Source organism: Emydura macquarii, unplaced genomic scaffold, assembly GCF_026122565.2.
Source record: "Emydura macquarii macquarii isolate MOO-44397 ecotype Brisbane River unplaced genomic scaffold, CSIRO-AGI_Emac_v2 contig_2308, whole genome shotgun sequence".
NCBI classification, from domain to species: domain Eukaryota; kingdom Metazoa; phylum Chordata; order Testudines; family Chelidae; genus Emydura; species Emydura macquarii.
This window is the reverse complement of record NW_027132445.1, coordinates 1,619,230-1,638,631: the sequence shown is the minus strand read 5'-3', so window position 1 is coordinate 1,638,631 and position 19,402 is coordinate 1,619,230. Positions and strand designations below refer to the sequence as shown.

The 19,402-nt window shown below is 38.8% G+C and overlaps 1 long non-coding RNA gene across 3 annotated transcripts in view; it reads left to right on the top strand.

The window, feature by feature from the left end:
- Positions 1-18,928, top strand: part of LOC137161491 (uncharacterized) — a 38,361-nt gene extending 19,433 nt beyond the window's left edge. For 2 of the 3 annotated variants that reach the window (XR_010922095.1, XR_010922096.1), the window contains 3 exons: positions 42-163; positions 453-497; positions 1,265-1,534. This is a non-coding gene — a long non-coding RNA (uncharacterized lncRNA). Of the gene's footprint in view, positions 1-41; positions 164-452; positions 498-1,264; positions 1,535-18,820 lie in introns of those variants that run through there. The other variant, XR_010922097.1, reaches the window with a different exon arrangement.
- The last annotated feature ends 474 nt before the right edge of the window (positions 18,929-19,402 follow it).

Genomic DNA, 19,402 nt, shown 5'->3' with positions numbered 1-19,402 from the left:
CTACTCCTTCTGCAACAACACAACTCCTTTTGTTTTCATAGTTTGTAATAATCCGGGGCCTGTTCATGAGAGCTGGTGAGAAACACAACTCCCATTAAAGTCAGTGGGAGCTGTGAACACCCTCCACTTCTCGGGATCAGGAGTCTACAATATAAGGAGCCAGGTATTTATTATATTGTAGTTGTGACTGTCTGTGTAGATTTCTGTATGCTGATATGGAGCTGTAGTTAAAGAACTGTGGAACATGAGTTTAGTTTTGGCTTAGGACATGTATGAACTGAGTTCCACATGCCTCAGCTTCCTCTTGAAAGACAGATTACTTGACAGGAGTCATAGTCCTAGTGATTGGTGATCCCTTATTGGAAGGCAAATTTTTGAAGCCTCCTTATATTTACTATGAAAATGGAAAAAATGTATCAAGACTAACAACAAGCCTATCTAATTTATTTCAGGGTGTTTCGAGAAGTTGCCAGAGAATACTTGACCTTCAAGGAAGGGTAAGGATATGCAGGGAATGGGGATATGAGATTTTCTTTGTTTTAGATTGTAATACATTTTTCAGTCCTTCACAACCTCCTTGATTGCTTTTAGTGGCACCCCACCTGCCCCGGGCGTCGTGACCAATTAGCTGGAAAACACTAATCTAGTTAAAACATAGCTTTGGGAACCAAGAAATCTGGGTTTTATTGCTGGCCCTGCCATAGACTTGCTCTGTGAGTTTGGCCCAGATAATTAACTTCCCTTTGCCTCAGTTTTCCTATCTATAAAATGGAGATAATTATAGCACATCTGCCTGAGGTAGACACAGAATTATTACTAATGTTTACAAAGAACTTTGAGATTTTTGATGAAGACACTGTAGAAGTGCAAGATATTATTATTCGATTTCTACCTTGTTTCAGAAAATCACTAGCAAGAAAATGGAAGCCTTCATCTCTGAGTGTAGTATGAATTGGCTACAATACGCTATTGTGTTGAAGGTCCCAGGTTGATAAGTTTAAATAGCATATTCAATATCTTGGACAATAGGTCACTAAAAATATGTGACCATAATGGCATCAGTCAGTAGTTTTTACCACTATTAACTTTTACATAAATAATAAAAAGTGCTTCATTTTAGATAGCCTCTTCATTTTGGTTTTCCATAAGGTGGTAGAGGACTGAAGGCTAGCATAACAGCATTTATTATTAAAACACGGCTTTGATATCATAAATTCCATTTTGATTTGTTTGCTGATAAACATTTTTTGGATTGCCTTCTTAGTTTGCATGATGGTTTGCTACTAAAAAAAGATGAACTATCACAAAAGGAAAGGATAACATTTACAAGAAGAGGAGGAGTGGGATGATACAGTAACTGCCTAGAGATGAACTAAGCTAAATATATCTCTCTGTAGCTTTGTATTTCTTTAACCATACTTTAAAAAAAAATTATTAATGCTATGAGAGAAAGCAATCCAAAGGAGTGGCTACTTACCATTCATTTGAATAAGATCTTGGTTAATTCCAGATGTTGACCTCATGCTTTACTATTGTTTGGGGAAATAAAAAGGTGTATTTCCTTTATGTTCTTATTTGATTTTCTTCAAGAGCATAGTTTTCTCCTTCATCACAGGAGAAAACTATGCAGTGTGACTCATTTACATGGAAACTATATAGTCTGTGTGTCTCTTTGGCTGGCTTGACCTGACTGTGGAAGGCTTGCTTTTCTCTTCCTTGCTGGAGGCCCCAAAGGCCACATTTGTCATACAGTCACTTTGCTATGAGTGTGTAATTAAATGTAAAGCACTTTGGGATGTTCAGGTCTATAAAGAATTGCTATAGAAATGCAAGTTGTATTTCTGCAGACAAACACAAAAGCAAAACGAAACAAACAAGAAGGCTTATAAGGGATAAAAATGTGAACGTTGGTAGATAAATAAAATATTACAGAGAGAAGAAAATATTTCCGAAAAACAAATCAATACAAGGGAAGGGGAGGAGGGAGATTTACGTGGGAAAGGTGATTGGTGCAGAGAAATTTCTGGCTTAAGAAAAGAGATAATTAAAGAGAGAAAATACAACCAACAAAATACTCACTATAAAAATTTTTTGGTATTAAAATTTGTATTGCTAGAATGTAGTATAAGCCCAGATCATTTCCTATGTGGGATAAATCTGTACCAGAGACTGGAATGTCTGTGAGAGTTCAATTTCAGAGTTCCCTTTATGTTGCCTCATTGGAGGTGGTGTTTGTCTCCCTGTGAAATGAGCATGGGGTACTGCCATCTCCCCACAAAGTGTGAATGCCATGGAATCCACTGGGAGGCCAGACCTTTTGTGAAAGCTCTGTTCCTCCATATTGCCATTAAAGCTCTCCTTCTCCATCCCACTTAGCTCCATCATCACCCACATTTTGCCACCAAAATCTACCTACCTACCACCAAGCTTCCTACCTTAGAGGTCCCAGGTGACATTTGGCTCATGTTGAAAAAAGTCTTGTTAGCTTGCTCCTTATGAACCCAACCAACTGTTTTTTCTTTCTCTTTCACCCCAATGTAGGTCTTTGACTTCTTTTGAAATCAAGGGATGATAATGATTAAGAGCTTTACCGTGTATTGATGTTTCTTGTGTTTGGATTGCTGTCATGTGTTAGGGTTCAAATGCACAACAGAATTAGGGATTTTCGTTCAAAGGTCTCATTCCCCTCTCCCTTTTTTTCTTTTAGTTGTTCATAACAAAAACCTCAAACATGTTACTATAATACTAGTTAGTTAGTCTTGAAATTTATAATTAATTCATAATAAAACCTTCACCTCAGTTTACAAAATGCATAGTACAACACACTCCCTGCCCCAAAGGACTTATGAGAGTACATGTAGCCCATTCACTAATGCTTTGCCTATAGTTGCTCAAGACGGGGCCTAAACGAATCCCATACAATTCTGTGTTTAGTTTTGTAGGCACAGCCATAAGACATCTGGAGCATTCATATGCATGAGAGTTTGAATAATGATGTGTGCTGCCAATTTCTTACCAACTAAATTATAAATTAATTTGAATAAGGCTATGGTGAACTCAAGATGTTGACCTCGTGCTTTACCTTTGTTTGGGGAAATAAAAATGTGTATTTCCCTTATGCTCTTATTTGATTTCCTTCAAGAGGCTAATTTTCTCCTGTGGATAGCATGTAGAATTGGAAGTGTGGCTCATTTACAAGAAAAATGCAGTGTTTCTGCTGTGTGGTCCAAATGGCTGTTTACTCTGTAAACCATAATGTGGTTGAAGGTTGGCAAATGACATCCTCTGACTTGGACTATAAAAGGCTATATCTGCACTGTCAAAATTTAGACCCCTTGATGGCAGCAATTGTGGGAATTGTATTGTAGACAGGGTTCATATGTTGTTTTGTTTAACCCATGGGGGTAGATGACAGAGTGCCAGAAATGCCAGAGCTCTGTCTATACTGCAGCTTCCATTATTGTTAACATCAGGGGAGTTCCATGGGCTTGGCTAACATGATTTTCTTTCCTACTGTAGACAAGGTCAAAATGGCTGTACCCCTGATTTGCTGATGCTTGGAATGATTGATCCATTTTCCTACATACCCATAGCCTCTTGCAAACCACACATCCATAGTCTCTGTATAAAATGCTATAGTTACAGCTGAATTTTGTGATGATAGGTAACCAAATTAGACTTGATCTTAATTTTAAAAATTGAAAAATCCATCAGCAAAGAAAATAGATTTTCCAAATAGGAAAGAAGAAAATATCCTCATAAAAGCAAACTCCAATGGACCCAACAGGCCATCTAAGTGGCTTTTGTGCATTGCCAAGCCGTTTTTCTTTGTTCATCTTTTTTTAAAACATTGGACCTTAAAAGGTTTTAAACAAGGAGAGATGTTTTGAAAGTGGAATAATAGAAAGCACTAAATATTTTATTAGTGATTTATGAAAACATGCCTTTACTTTATTTCTTTAATAGAAAAAAAACCCTGACAGTTGGTGAAATGATGAGGATTAATGTATGAAAATGTGTTTCGTGGCAGCCTCTGAGTAATGGATTCATAAACAGTTCCCTTTTTTTCTTTTTCTTTTTAAGTCAAAGTGATTTACAAGAAGAGTGGTGAATTACTGTAGTCAGATCAAATAAAACAGACAGGCCACCGTTTTTCCTTTAATCCTGTTGACCCTGTAACTCTGGTCACCATTCTATCAAGTACCATCTCCAATAGGAACCACTCATTGCTGTTGTTGTAAAGGTTCACTTTGTGCCAGGGTTTATCGGAAAGAACAGGCCGGGTGAATATTTGAACAGTTTAATTTACTGCAAACATTGCTTGCTTTAAGCTACATTTCAACCAAAAAATGATCTTCCATTCTCTATTTTTAGGCTTTTTTTTTTGTTTTGTTTTGTTTTTTTGCAATAGCCAGTGAGTTTATGGCTTTCTTTTCATACAGGTTATAACTTAATTTTAAATATTAATAGATACCAAATCTCAAGCTACACATGAATAGTCTGAGCTAAGTAATAATGAAGAGCTTTGGAAAAGAAAAATAATAAATAAATAAGGTGAGTTTTATACAAAGGCTAAACAGCCTTTTTGAGACTGTCACTTCCAAGTTGACTGGATGCCATTGTGCTTTAAGGGTCTGATCCAAAGCCCATTTGAAGTCAATAGAAGGTCTCGCATTGACTTCAATGGGTTTTGGGTCAAACCCTAATTCAGCCTATTTGTCAAATGATTTCTTTACTTCTCTGAAATCCAGCCTTGCAGTTGGGAGGAATGAGGAGTGAAGGAGACTCTAGGAGGCAAAAGGAAAGTTGACCACACAAATGCCACATTGAAGATGTTAGTCCTGATATACAAGGAGTTGTTTAGCCTCCACAAAGGACCAAACTTATTCCCATGGAAACCAATGTTTGGAGATGAATAAGTTGTCTGGCTCTCAACAGTTCCCCTTCCTTCTCTTTTCATCTCTCTGGGATGTTTTGTTGTTGTGGGGTGGTTGAGGGTTTTTTTTGTTTTGTTTTGTTTTTTTTGGTAGGTTCTTATTTTCAAGGAAGAAGAAAGAGGCTCTTCATTTGCAAGCAGCTTGTAAAAAGACTGATGACATTCATTCCACTAATAAGCTGGCAATTAAGAAAAAGTCCCAGATTTCTCAAAGAGAAGTATTTTTCAACAGGAGCTAGTCAAGATGTTGATGAGGTTTTGTTTTTTGTTTTTAAATGGGATGTTCTCTTTCTTAGCAGAAAAAGGCTGCTAAACTGGCTTTGTTAAGTCTGCCCTCACATGTCTGTGGACAAGGAAAAATCTCTTAAGCCTTAAGAAGAGGAAAAATCAGTGAATACAATGAATTCACACCAGCCCTTCCCTGGTGTAACCAAGATAAGGATCTAAGCCATATTTTTATTGAGTTTTAGATACATTAATAATGGGCTATATACTCACAAGTTACATAAAGGCATGTGGCATCCATTTGGTAAAGCAGTTTTAGGGCATTATCGTTACAGCACAAAGTACATGGTAAATACAGAAGCATTAAAAACATCTCATTGATAGTGTCGATGTTATAGTGTGTTGCAGCTAGTGGCTCAAGTATAAAAAGAAACAAGGAAAAGAAAAATGAAACAGGAACATTAGAAAGTTAACAAATAAGTTACAGTAAGAAAGAAAAAAGAGAGAAACCACAATCTCAGCTGTTTGGAAGAAACCTCTTGCATTTTATTTCTCATGACATATATATTCAGATTTTGAGGCTCTTATTATGGGTATGTGTAGGAAGGATCATATGGAGAATTTTCTCAGCAAGCAATTGTGTTTCGAGTGAGGAAAAGGGTTAATAGTAAAAAATTTGAATTACTGGGCTAGAGTTAAAGGTGTGCAGAGTATGGTAAGGGGTTAACCAAAATTGCCTGTGTGGCACTACATGCTGCTTATACCAGAGTACAATTTGATCCATACTTTCTGGTTTCTTCCAGGTGCTGTTGCCAAATGCACCACTCCACAGCTGGAGTGTTGTTGAGTGGTGATAGCAGTGAACTGAGCATAAGTGTTCATTGTCTCTTTGATCCTTGGCCTGGCTGTCAACTATAGTCAGTTTAGGTGGTGGCTTTTCTGTGATGTGAACACTCATCTACTAGAAAATTGACTGAGACCACCAATCCATTTAATACACCCAACTGAATATCCTTCTGAAGGTTTCTGGCTACTGCCAATCTGACCTGGACTGAAACCAGCCATTTACAAGGGACAGGTTTTATATCGTATTATCGGTCCCCTGAGTTATTGCTTTCCTTGATTAAAATTTTTTAATGAACTTTTAAAAAAAATTTTTAAAAAATCATCCCTTACTTTGTTTTACCTGTTTACAGGGCTTTATTCTTTTCATATTAATTTGAGCTTGTAAAGTTTCCTTTCTGGATTGTAGATTATGGCTTGACTCTGAGAAATCCTGTGCACATGTCGCTCCCACTGTAATAAATGGAAGCTGTGTGTACCTTCCATCTCTCAGGATTTCTCTTTTTATCTGCAGTGAGCAGCTCATGGTATTTCCCTTCCCCACCTCCCTTCCAGAACTGTGGTTAACAAATTGTGTTTATCTTTGCAGAAAACTGAAATGCTCAGCTCTGTTTACCCCCCCCCCTCCAAAAAACAACAAAAAAACCATTCACAGCTGACTTCCTTCTTCAACACATATGGTCAGTGATATTCCCCTTGTTGAGATCTGTTCAACTCCCAAAGTGTCTTTTAAGAAGTGCAATTTGCTTTATGTACTAAAAAAGGCATATGGCCAAAGCTCCTTGTGTTGAATTTTTTTATGGTGTGAATACTGAGTAGAGGAAAGGCATTGCAAACACTTTCCAGAACGAGTTTGTATTTAGAATTCTGTTTTATCCTGAGGCACTGACCTTTCTATTATCAGTTTCTCTGAAGGGAAGCAGTACAACAATGTCTTGTCTGTATCAGCTTGTTTATGTTTTTTATGTGGCTCAAAGTTCTGCCAGAACTTAGTGTCATTTTATTGGCTACTTCTACATTCTGTCTGTGATATGCTAATTATTGGGATGTGACAGAGCTCTTATTCCTTATCATAAATCAGTCTGTTATCCAAGAATTAAACTTGTTCTGAGTCATCAAAGGATGTAACTATATGAAATAGTCTCTAAGGGCCAGATCCTGATCCTGTTAAATTCAATGGAATTTTACTATTGTCTTTATGATGGAATCAATATTGAACCCAATATAGTGAAAAAGAATGGAATTACAATGTCTGTTTTAGCAATTATGATTATTATTTAAAGGAAACATATTCCTGCAGTACTATGAGCAGTAGAAAGTGAAACTGCTATGGCAACTCACACCTGCTGAGCATCTACTTTTAAGATATTACAAGTAAGGACATTAACAAATTAGAAAACCACCACCTCATTTGGTGTAAATCACTGTAACTCCACTGACTTCAGTGAAGGCATGAAGTTTTATATTAACTGAGACTCTGGCCCAGAGTTTTAAATTCACATGATCTCTTTTTTAAATTCCAGACTGCAGTTTTAATCCCCTCACAGTAGGGGAGGGTTGAGAGGAAGGAAAGGAAAGGAAAGATATTGGAGAATATGGAGATGTCCTTTATTGCCCAACTAAGATGCTAGCAGTACATAGTTAGCTTATGTGACTTAATTTAATAGAAGTATATTTGTATTTACAGTCATATTTCATCTACAGTAGAAAGGACAGCTCAGTGTTTCTGCTTAACCATCATGAACCTTCACTAGAATAGCAGGAATACAGCTTTAAAGTAAATTCAACCTAAAGCAAAATAAAATTGAATGCAGCCTGCATCCCAGTCAAAGATTCTGAAACACACCTGTTGAAATGATTGACTGTTGCATTTGCTTATGCTTATTATTATAGCCTTCAGTCATTGTCAGTATCAGTGTTCTGTATTTTTATCGGCTGATGGCCATTTCCTCCTCCTCCTGCATGGGAGAGGCTTTAAAACTGAAGGACAAATAAAAGAGTTACTCTAGTTAGTTCAACAGTAATAAACCGAAAAGCCCCCAGTGCCCAGAATACATGAAATATATTATTATGGACACTTCAGCTCTTATAAAAAATGGCTACGAGAACAAAACACAGCACATTAACACATTCACTTGACAACAATTACAATAAGCTAGAAAGCAATGTAAACTGAATTCATCTTCATTACAACCGTGTCTCTCCATATAGAATCCCAAATCCTGCTCCTTTTTCTGCTGTTTCCCCCCCAAAGGGCAAAAGATTTTTGAATATCTTATTTTAGTTTTAGTGTGGAGTTCTTTTCTTAAGCACTGTAAGTGAAACCTCGAAAGGTTTGTAAGGAACTAAATGGTTCTGTTCTCCTATAAATCCCATAATTTATTAGCTTTTTGCACCTGTCATGCTCCACATTTCTTGCACAGTGGGAATACATCCCCCTTGAAGCAGTCATCCTCTTTCTATAACCAGAGAGAGAGAGAAAGTTACATGTGTCAATTAAGCCTTGACTGCATCTTTGATCTTTTTTAGTTGCTCTTTATTTAAATAATCATTTCCAACTGTTTTACCTGGCATGGCAGGCTTAAAAATGGAGCAACACATTTTATTTTTTAATAAACACTGGGTCTGTTTCTCCTCTTGCGTCAGTGTAAATTGGGAGTTACTCCACTGAAGTCAGTAGCGTACATTGGAGTAAAATCAATATAAGTGAAAGCAGTATCAGGCCCAATATCTTCAGAAATGTGCTTAAAGTGCTTCCCCAAATAGAGATGCTTTCCTGAATTGGGGCCCTTGTTAGCGTTTGGGCATTAAAGGGACACTGTTGTGTTAAAAAAATCAATATATTAAAAAAAAAAATCCCTCCTTCCCTAGGGACATAGTGGATTCTCCATCACGTGCAGTCTTTAAGTCAAGATGGGATGTCTTTCTAGATGATAGGTTGTAGCTCAAACTGAAATTGTGGCCTTGATGCAGGAATTAGTGGATGAGATTCTATGGCCTGTGTAATCCAGGAGGTCAGACAAGATGATTTTAGTGGTCCCTTCTGGTTATTAATTTATGAACTTTGATTATTAAAACTGAAATAATTGTTTTAATAGACCTTAATTTTTACTAATAATGCTGCTTGTTTTCCGATTGAATTCCACTCAGTTTAAACAGTGAGCCTAGCCTGGTCAGTTTCCCTTTAGTTTCTGCCCCATCTTCCTTTCTGATTCTTGTGCACCAGCAGAGCATAATATTGTTGTGTTTGAGTTCACAAAACTGCAGAAAAGTGTTAAAGTTTAAAAGAGAAAAACCTATGAACCATAAGGCTTTGAAAAAATTCCTGAAAACGTTTCTACTCACATCATCTTGAATAAGGACTCCCTTTTTGTTTTATTTACAAAACCTACATTTGGGGCTTAGAATAAATGGGCAGACATAGCTCTCTACTATTTGGTTTTCAGATCCTGCACAAACTCTTCACCTTTTCTTCCCCTCCCCCAGCAGCCTGTTTCTTTCAATCAGTTATATGAACAAACGTAAACTCTTCTCGCTTCAGTGCTGACTGACAGTGGCACCTGCTGGTGGCAGTGGGGATGAAGCATTCCATTTTGGGGGGTCCTTAAAAACCCATCAGAGTCACTTGTAGCTCCACTGGTACCTTTATGTCCCTGCTATGTGTGCAGAAGGCTCAAAAGATAAGTTGGGGTTTTTTTTTAAATTCATTTAATGGAGGTAGTTTATCTCCTTTCAGCTGACATGATGGAATTTAGATAATTTCAAACTATTTTGTTCTGCTACATTTCCCTTCACTTTGGCATCAGCATAGCAGGACAGAGGGGCGAGTCACATATTCTAGCTATCCTTTCACAGTGATGAATTTTCTCCTCTTAGCACGTTGTACTAATAGCTTAAAAATGGGTGAAATCTTACCTTGGAAACTTTTTTCTTTTTTAATTTAAACCCAGGATCTGTGAATTTTCTGCTTTGTTTATTTAGATCTTGATTCTGCAAACACTTATGCACTTCAGTTATCCAGCTAACTTTAATAAGATAGCTCATGTATAAAGTTACATGCATAAATGTTTGCAGGATAGGAACATTAGTGTGTCACTGATGAAATGATATATCTTTAGTTAGTTGGGGGTTTCGGTCATATTTGAGGGGAGGGTGGGCTGAGGTTGTAAATGCCTGCTTGTTAACATAAGGATAAGGGAGACACTGCATTGTTTCTGTTCAGTGGTGTTTGCTATTTCTTAGTTTGAATGTTCTCCATTGGTGGTTTGTTTTGCACTGAGGAACATTGGAATATGGTTGTGTGGTTACTGAGGGCTAGTCTCCACTAGAAGTGCTACAGTGGCACAACTGCACCGATGCACCTGCACCGCTGTAGTGCTTCTGGTGAAGACGCTCTATGCTGACCGGAGAGAGCTCTCCAGTTGGCATAATTATTCCACCTCCATGAGAGACGGAAGCTGTGATCACTGGAAGAGCATCTCCAGCTGACATAGCACTGATGCGTACAGCGCGTAAGTCGCTGTAACTTGTGTCACTCGGAGGGGTGGCTTTTTCACACCCCTGGATGACATAAGTTATATTGACTTAAGTGGTAGTGTAGACCTATCTTGAGGCACTGTGGTCTCTAGAACAATGAGCATGGCACTGGAAGTCAGATGTTTCTTTAATTCTAACCCTGGCTATGACATAGAAGTACTGCGTGGCCTTGAGCTAGTAACTTCCCCTTAGCCTCAGTTTCCCCTTCTGTAAAATGGAGATACAAATACCTACCTGTTGTTGCAGAGCTTTGAATGTGTGCATACTAATTATTATCACAATGACACTCTCTCATTGTGATCCCTGAAAATCAAATGTACGTCTCTTGCAGGGATGGATGAACTAGTCTGGCGAAAGCAAGAGCCAGCTCATACTCAAATCTAACCTTGTTTAAGGTTCCCCTTTATTTTTAATTTTCTCCTTCATTTGCCTCTCCTGGTTTTGGATGGCATCAGAGGTGAAAGTGTTGAAATATGTGAGAAAGGCTTATCCTGTGGTAGTTTCCAGCTTGATTGGGCAGAAGGAAGTACTGGTCCTGGAAATCTTATGAGAGACCCTGCCCTCATGAGATTTCCAGCATCATTCTGGCAGCTGAATTGGTACAGATAGTTTGGAAAAATTCAAGATGAGCATGAGACTTTTGGGTCTTTAACTAAACCAAATCTCTGAACTTCTCAAACTTTGCTCCTTGCTGCTCTTATTATAGTCTGCGCACGATGCATGAACTTCTTCAGGGCCTCACCCTACTTCTACTGAAATTAACAGCAAGGCTCCTGTTGACTTAGCAGGGCCCCTGTGAGACGCTGAGCAACTTTCCGAAAGATGGAAGCCAATGAGAGTTTACATCACCTTCCTGGAGGTGCTTTTTTTCCTGTTTCCTATTTTTTCCTCAGATAGTTCTGAATACCCAGCAGCACTGTGCAATTTTTAAATTCAGCATTTTGCTTAATGTAGGCAGTCTGAGTCTGATTCTCTTCTCACTTTTACCAGTTCTATACTAACATAACTCCATACACTTAACTATTGTTACTTCTGATTAACACCAATGGTAGAAGAGAGCCAGGTTGCAAGGTCATGGGAATAGGCACCATTGTTGCTTATTGTGCTGGAGACTCCTACTCTGATTTCACTCAAATATCAGAGTGGATTTTGAATCTCTTTCACCAAAACGTAGAGTCGGTCCCACGTTTTGTCATGCAACCAATTTCCACTGGAAAATGCTGATTTGTCTAAATCAAAACATTCCCCAGGACCATGTCACTTCATCTGAACTTATGGAAGAAATTATCAAAATGTTTCATTTTGACTTTATCATTTGACTTTTGGGTTCTATTACAATATTTATAAAGAACATAAAAGTTGAAATGATAAAATCAAAATGAAATGTTTTGACCTTTCTCAAAAATTCTGAGACTTTTGACTTTTTGTCCCACTTCAGGATGAAACTCTCAGAACTTCCCAGAGGATGAAAATTATTTTGAATAGCCCTACTAAAATGCTTTCTGTCCTTCACTTCAGTATTGGAAAGTGGTTAGAAATGCTTAGCTGTTTCTTGAGAAGAAAGTTCAGTATTGGTTCTTTTTGTTTGTTTGGGTTTCCTGCCATCACCACGTCCGCAAAAAACCAACAAATAGGAATCTCAGTGCCAGCTTCATCCATTAAACTCTATCGTAAGGTTGACTTCCTGTTGCAGCCCCTTTGCCCTTGAGGTCCTGCAGTACAGCCAACCTTCTTGACAAGGACTTGATAAGAACATCTCTTTTTGGACCTTGTCAGTGGTAGGAAAATTGCTGTGGAGCATCATGAGGCACTCTCCCCCTCCCCGGGGCTTTAACGTTGCTATTTACAATTAAAGTGTTTGTTTTAGATAAGATACTCAGGGCTATAACAAGGTCAAGATTTGCTGACTGTTTAAAAATATCTATTTTGTAGAGGGCGATCAGATCTTGTACTGTGCTACGGGATAAATACAGACAGATCTGGTATAGAAATAGTCAGGAGTATGATGCTTTTGAAGAGTATTTTGCAGTTATGATGGTGACGTTGTTTCAATCAAGCTGTAGTGTTTGATTATGTTGGCATTCTATGTGATGCAATGTAAGTGATGTATCAAGATATGCCCTCCAAAACCTAATGTGCTTCGATTTGAGTCAGAATGTATTAATTCACTTGCTGAATAATTGACCCAAAGAAATTATGTCAAATAGTACTAAATTATTCACTGAATTTCCAAATCAGCAGGCACTGCCCTTAAATGTTTGAGGATCCTGTCAAATGATTTTCCACACAAAAATATTCCTCTCTGTTCACTTAGGTTTGTTTTCAGAAAAGAGGGATGGGATAATTAAACAAAACCCAGTCAGTCCTTCAGAGGTGCTAACACATCTCCCAACCTCCTCACCCCCAAATGTCCTCCGCGCATACCAAGAAAGAGAAGGAAAACTTTATCCAGTTCAATTGCTCGAGCCAGACCCATTTCATTTTCTATCATTTTTGCATTGCCTAATCACCATATTTTCAAGTGAAACAGCACACCATCCAGTTTTGAATTTTGTGTTTGAGTCATGTAAATTCCAGATCAGCACTAAGTACCTCAAGACAGGGTGCAGCATCCCATAATGCACAGCAAAAGCTGTTAGGCACCTTGCTAGTCTATGTCCTGAGGCCTCTCAGTACCTCTCTAGGTATGCATTATGAGATAACAACCTTGCAGGATCAATTCTGGTGTAGAAAATAGGTTTCTTTAAAAGAGGAGCACCACTGTAGCAGCATTTAAGTTCTACCAATTACAGTGTCTGACACCTTTCCCCTTGAAGGTTGCATGCTGAGTGGGCACAGTGTATATTTCTGGCTTGTTTCAAAAGGATAAGGGCAGGAATCTGATAGCTTACATTAATTACTGCATTTCCTTCTCCCTGAATACATTTCCAGAATCTAATTTTAGTGCACCTGGCTCCCTACAGTCCGCCAGGACCCAGAGATTAATATAAAGCCACTGGAGGACAGTTAACTCCCTTTATCGTTGCACAACCTTGCAAATATATTCCAGCTGTCTTTTGATGTTAATGTTTTGATACATTCATCACCACTTTAGCATCTGCAGTAAGCAATAGTTACTTTACAAGCTCTACTAAAAGCTACTGCCCTTGTTACTCCTATTAGTCCACTCAATTTTCCACCTGAAATACCACGTTTGTCTAGTTAGGGCTTGACATCTATTTCCAGGGGGTTTTGCCTTTAATAACAAGTTTTATTTAATTGTATGTTCTTCTTCTCCCAAAGAATATGCTAGGCAATCTGTTCCGTATTGTCAATCAACCAAGATGCACTTGGCTGCACTTTTGTGGTTTTTTTTTTTTATCTTGACCCTGATAAGGAGACATTTGTGTGTGTACATCTCGGAGTGTTGAAGTGGAATTGTTTATCTGTTCTTCTGCCGCTTTATTTAGAGTGCAACTTACTGCAATGCCCTCACAAGTGCAGGAATGTTGTACATGGATATGGGCGTGCATGCCTTTAGTGGAGAGTGTATTGCACTTCTCACTAAGATAGCTATTCAAAGCCAGCCAGGGTCGTCATTTTGGGATTCTTTTTAAAACAACCAGTCTTAAAACACAATAAGTATTCTTTATTTGTAAAAATAAATGAAGAATTCTCCTTTGTCTCCCCTCCCTTAAAGGTATTTAGAACTGGCTTTAGGCAACAGCAAAACCTAATATGACTCTGGTGAGCCAGAATTTAATGAGGGAGGGGGGAGCCCAAACTCAGAACAAACAATTGTTCTAAATGAGAAACGGAGTTTTTCCTTGTCAGAGGGCAAAGAATAATAATAATAATGAACATAAATATTGCAGCCCCCATCAAGGACAAAAACTCAGGCCTTATCTAGCAAAAACTTGAAATTTGGCAGAGGGGTCTCCCTTGTACTGAGATGTGCCTATTGCTGGCCCTGTTAAAATCTATCAAATGGTGGATGCAATAGAAGGCTCTGAGAAGTCTCAGTCTCTGTATGTTCATTATAGACTTGCTGGTTTGACAGCTACATTCTCTGATGTTTCCATCTACACTGAACATGCATGCAAACCTGCATCTCTTTCTGAGGGAATTGTTATCCATCGTATTGTATCATACCTGTCTGTGCCTGGGTCAGATTGTAGTCCAGGTTAGAAACATATCCTTCCTGTGTTTGCAGGAAAAATCCTTAGTACTACAGCTGGTCAGAAAATGCTGATTTGTCAGTTTTGACATAGCAGCATTATTTTGGCAGCAAGGTTTTACGGATCCAGGATGGAATTTCAAGACAGTGAAAGCTAGCCAGCAAGCCCAGGTTAACCAATAGCCAGGCGTGGCAAAAATTGATTGGTTGATTTATAATTTGGATGGATAATATCAAAGTTTACTTTTAGTGTTTTTGTTTTATTTTTATACATTTGACATTTTCACAGTTGTGCGAACTTATGGGTTTTAAGCACTTTTAAAAACGTTATTGATTTAAATTTTCACAGCTGCAGGAAACTATGGGGAGGGAGGCGGGGATCGGACAATACTTATTTCATGACTCTAAATGCTGAGATTCAACACGTTAAAAGCTTTCTAATGATTAAAACACAAATTGTGTATCTTGACACTGATGTAGACAAACTAAATGGCCTTGAATCAAACTCTGAGTTCTCCAGCAGCATTGTTGGCCTTTTGTAAACGTTGATAATTCTTGATAGAAATATTGTTGTCGGTTTGTGTGTGTACAGTGAAATTGATGTTTACCAATACAAATCTAATTCTTCCAAGCCTCTGAGTAGCCCAGGGGTTAGGAGATCCTTATTCAAGTCCTTGCTCTGAATCAGGCAGAACAGGAATTTGAACCTAGGTCTCCTACATTCTAGATGAGGTTCCTAACCTACTAGACTATTGGCTATTCTGGGAGCCTCTCTTTCTCTGCCCACTTTTTAAATGGAAGGTCTTGCATCAACGTGAACAGAAATGTCAACCTCAAACATTTTTTTTGTGAAATGGAGTCTTGTTTTTGGGCCAGCCCTGTTTTGTATTAACATAGGACCGGCTATCCAAGGCTTTCAGAGGGTGATCTTGTGCTTAAAGTGCTTGGCTAAAGCTAGGAAGCCCTACCACCGGCTTCCTGTGTGACCTTAGGCAAGTCACTTAGTCTATCTGTGCTTCAAGTTCCTCAGCTGTAAAATGAAGATAGAAAGTGCTGTACTTCTTTTCTCCCACCCTTTGTCTGTCGTGTCTGTTCAAGCCAGGAATTATTTCTGACTGTGTGTTTACACCATACCAGGTGACCACGGTTTCTAAGTGCTAATGTAATAATGAGGATGAATAATACTTTCGGAAAGAAATTCTAACCTGTCCTCCACAGGCTTGCAGGGCCTGGCTTCAGCAGAGCTAGTGCAGTTCTGCTCTGCAGGGGAAGCCTGCCGAGGAGGGGTGCACCCTCCCACCCAAGTTTCTGCGACCAACAGTTCTGTGCAGGCTGCCTTCATGTTGCAGAGCAGGAAGAGTGCATCTCATTGCATGGCTCTACTTACCATTCCCCTTGTGTAAAGGATCACAGACACTGCCCAGAGACACCCTGCCACTTCAAGGCATGGAAAGGAGAATTCCTTCCTTCCTTCCTTCCTGTGAGGAACGTACCAGCACACAGTTCAGCTGTTTGTGCTCTGCACTGAGGGAAGCACTAAGAGCTAATTGACAGAGCCCCACCGCACTGCTTGAAGTAGGTTTCGTATGTGTTATTCCCAGTCTATACAGGGATACAGAAAGGTTGAATAACTTATCTGAGATCCAGATTAAGTCAGTGTCAGAGCTGGGATTAAAACCCAGTTTCTTTACTTCCAATACCTTGTTTTGTCCACAAGACTACACTTCCTTTCCTAGCACGATGCTATCGGACGGCACATACGTTTTGGTGTTCTGTAAGTCATGATGACTAGGTGTGCAGATGTCTAATATAGAATATGTATTTCAGAACAAGTTTTGCATCTGAGCTGAGGCCTTGTCTGCCAAGACAGCCTGGCAAAGAATTTTTATCGCTGAGTTACAGACCCCTGAAAATGATGTTTTTCCACTAGAAAGGCTGAAAAACCTTTACAGAAACTTACCTTAAAACCTTTACTATAGCAGCGCTAGCAGACAGCTCAGTAATACAGCTAGATTTACTGTATGCATGCTGGTGGGCTTACATGAGCGGGAAGTAAACACCTTTCGAATGACTTGACGCCAAAGGGGCATATATGGCATCCTCAGACAGCCTCAGTGAGACATCTGACCGATTAGATATTTAGGTCAGGCACTGAAATACCAAGGTCATGCCACATCCTGTTTTTCTCACACAGCTGGGCCCTGATAAAATAGCAGTTGGTAAGACCACCAATCAGATAAGGTGGCAGTTTGCGACAGTCTGAAATTATTGTTAGAGCAAGGAAGGTCCAGATAAGATCAGTCAGACACTGGAGTGATTTAGCTATTCCTGAGATTTTTTTCTTCTTCTCCTTCCTGAAGACACTTTACACAGCCAGTTTTTTGAATATGAATGCAAGGAGCACTCATGGAATCTTTTAACCATCCTCCGAGCAAAAAGCAAGGATTGATTTATGGGCTGGATTACTGAGAAACAGTAATTCTTTGTTCTTTGTGATGTTTTGTTGGAAGGTGCAGTACCCTGCAGTCAGAGCAGCATGATTTCAAGTAGGTTTTACAAAAGGGTCTATAGAATGGGGTGGCGGTGAGTAGGACAGCTCCTATAACAGAGCAGTTAATAAGACGCAAGCACATAAATCATATGACAGGTATTGAGTCTAACAGGGCAAGGCAGTAGCTTTTAAAAACAACAATTTAAGTTACTACCCAGTAGAAAGAGGCTGACTGAATGCCACAGATTTTTTTTACCATTAATTGCAATTAAGCTTTTTTTTCCTTGCTGTCAAAAAGTTTCAGACATGTTTTGGGAACCCAGAGGAAATGGATGGGGAAAAGAGCTTAGTGTGATGCCTAAAGCTGAGTCCATCCCCCTCACTTGGAGGGACATTGCTAATTTTAGTTCCAAAGCTACCTATGTTCCAAGCAAACATTTTTTACTTTTGAAAACTATTTACATCAGAAATAAAGACTCAGAAAATGGAAATTGCAGAAAGCTATTTACACGAAAGGAACTATTCCCACCGAATTTTAGTTTTCCTGCATAATTGTTTTGTGTTCTTCATTTTGGGTCTTTGTCACACACTGGCTCACACATTTGTGTCTTGGCAGGATGAGAGGTATAGATGAGGCAAAAATAGAATGGTGCAAAAGATCCAGACTCCTCTCTTTTCTTCTGTCACAAGGTCAGAGTCAATAGGTGAGGTCAGGAGAGTGCTCTCATGAATGCAAAATTGGGTCCCCCTGTGCTCTGTGTCCTGCTCTATCATTTTTTGCTAGAGCTGGGCCAGATGTGGTTTAAGTCACTGTTTATTTTTCAACAAAACCAAAAATTTTACGTTCATAGACATTTTTCTTAAGTTTTGTGGTTTTGTGAAAAACTTGAAAACTGAAAAATTTCAAAATAAACTGAATGGTTTTTGTTCTGGTTGCTGCAAATACATTTTTTTAAAAACAAAATTTCCGAAAAAAAAAATTAAAACGGACATTTCCCAACATAACTTCTGTTTTTGATGAAAAAGCATTTTGAAATAAAATTTTCAACCCGCTCTACTTTTACCTTTCATGGACAGGGAGCACCCCTATCTGCACAATGCAGGTTCAAGCCCTGTATATAGATAGCATAACTATCATGCAAGAATTTTTTTTCTTTCAGTACCCCACAGTACTTTCTAACAGTAGAAAATAGATTTGTTGCATATTATATAGCAGTTATGAGCTAGTATTGGGATAAATCTATATGCATTTCCCCATACCATGTTTATAAGGCCAAGTTTATGGTGGTGAATTATTTTTACATCCAATCCTGACAATATCAGTAGAGATAGGTAGTTCTTCCAAGGAGATTCATGACATTTCAATACATGGCATCTCATCATTAAAATCTTGTTAGATACATTTCAGAGAGGGTATTTTGTCCCCATTATAATATATTAAGCTTTCTAACACCACGTCTCATGGGCACTAATGAGGAGGAAATAGCATGTAATAAGATGGATGCCTTAAAGTGGTATACTAACAGATGTCACCAATGAAACAGGAGCCTCGAAATTGCCATACTACAATACACAAAAGGTCCATCTAGCTCAGTATACTGTCTCTGACAATGATCAATGTCTGGTGTTTCAGGGGCAGGCACTTCCCCTCCTCCCTCCGAAAATGCAGCTAACAGCGGTGCAGTGCTACTGGAGAATCTTATTCCAGACCCTACACAAATGATCAACAAATGCCAAGCAACAAAAGGTGAAGAGCACAATTATATGACTCTGCAGATGAGATTAATAAAACAGAGTTGCCCAATCAGTGCTGTCTGTTTTTATAGTATGTCTGGAAGTACAGCTTTCAGGCCAATAGATTGAAGGAAGTGCTCCATTTCGTGAATACAGCCAAAGTTTTTGGAAATGGGTTGTATAGGCAAGATGTCTGATATGCCTGGGGGAATACTAGCTGTGTGTATTCCTTTTATATGATGTATGTGTTTATTGGGTCAGATCTTCATCTGTGCAAATCAGCACAGCTCTGTCCTCTGCTGGTGGAAATTGGCAAACTCCACTGAAGGCAAAGGAGCTACCCTTATTTTCTCCTTCTGAGGATCTGACCTACTGCTTTTCAATTGTTGTTGCTGGTTATATATGGAGGGGGCTTTGTGGAACTTTTATGGGTTCAAGAAGATGCTTACTAGCTCTGCAGCTTGTTGAGTACTGTTAGTCA